We start from the raw sequence: 1,297 nt of genomic DNA, 5'->3' as shown, positions 1-1,297 counted from the left end.
TGTATTAAAAGAGTTGACTTAAGCATCTGCAATACTGACTTCAACCTCAACTCCTGGCTCAATGCTGATGGAAGTAATCCGCTTACCAAGCGGAGAAGGACTGTGTAAGTCAATGAGTTGCTTGTGGATTCTCATCTGGAAGCGATCCCAAGTGTTAGAACCTTCACCACAAGGAGGTTTTTTTGGTAAGGGTTCTCAGAGTCTTGTTAGGCATCAGAACTGGTCCTTTCACTTTCAGATTCTTTTCCTTTGCACCTTTAATCAAATCAACACACACCTTCTCCAGGATTTTACAGTGCGGCTGGCTAGGGAAATTCTAATTCAGTGAATCACCACCTCTGTCTCTATGGGCCTTTTCCAGTGTCATTAAAAAACATGGCTGCAGCACAGCTTCCTGACCAGCTTATTCCTTGGCAAGAGCTGAACAGCACAGCGGTGAGGCAGGGGCAGGAGCAGGCACACCAGAGCCCCACTCCACCTACAACCGTGTCTTTCTCAAAAAGCAATAGTTTTATTTTTCATCATAAATAGAGGTTGAATTTTGTCAAATGCTTTTTCTGCATCGATTAATATGACAATGTGGTTTTTCTTCTTTATATTGCTGATATGGTGGATTACACTGATTAATTCAGGAACATGAACTAGCTTTGCCTTCCTAGGATAAAGCCCTGTTCTTGCTCAGATGAATTATTCTTTTTATATATGTTTATGATGGAAATTGATCTGTAATTTCATTGTGATGTCCTCATCTGGTATTGGCATTAGGGTAATGCTGGTCTCATAACATGACTTGGGAAACATCCTCTCTTTTTCTATTTTCTGAAAAAGATGGTGTAGAAGGGATGTTAATTTTTTAAATGTTTGGTAAAATTCACCAATGAAACTACCTGGGTCATGAGATTTCTTTTTTAGAAAGTTTTAAAAAAGTGAATTCAATGTATTTCATAGTTACAGGACTATTCAGTTATCTGTTTCATCTTTGGTGAGTTTTGGTAGTTTGTAGTTTGTGATGAATTGGTCCAGTGCATCTAAGTTGCTGAACTAAGGTGCATGTAGAATTTATGATCCTTTAATGTGTGGGGGTTTACAATGATAATTCCTTCTTTCACTCCTGATATTGGTAATTTATGTCTTCTCTCTTTTATTAATTGTCAGCCTTGCTAGAGGTTTAGCAATGCTGTTAAGCTTTTTAAAGAACCAGATTTTTATTTCATTGATTTTCTCTATTGCTTTTGATTTCAATTTCATTGATTTCTGATCTTTTATTACTTCCTTCTTTCTGCTTGTATTGGCTTTA

At 37.3% G+C, this 1,297-nt stretch overlaps 1 protein-coding gene and 1 pseudogene across 1 annotated transcript in view; both read right to left on the bottom strand.

Annotated features, from left to right (window-relative positions):
- ARMC3 (armadillo repeat containing 3) overlaps nt 1–1,297 on the bottom strand; it is a 98,246-nt gene that overhangs the window by 12,021 nt on the left and 84,928 nt on the right. The gene's annotated exons all lie outside the window — the stretch shown is intronic.
- LOC105810314 lies at nt 19–377 on the bottom strand (annotated as a pseudogene).

This window comes from Propithecus coquereli, unplaced genomic scaffold (genome assembly GCF_000956105.1).
Source record: "Propithecus coquereli isolate 6110/MARCELLA unplaced genomic scaffold, Pcoq_1.0 Scaffold103, whole genome shotgun sequence".
Classification (NCBI taxonomy): Eukaryota; Metazoa; Chordata; class Mammalia; order Primates; family Indriidae; genus Propithecus; species Propithecus coquereli.
Note: the sequence above shows the minus strand (reverse complement) of the source record. Positions and strands in the feature narration are given on the sequence as shown.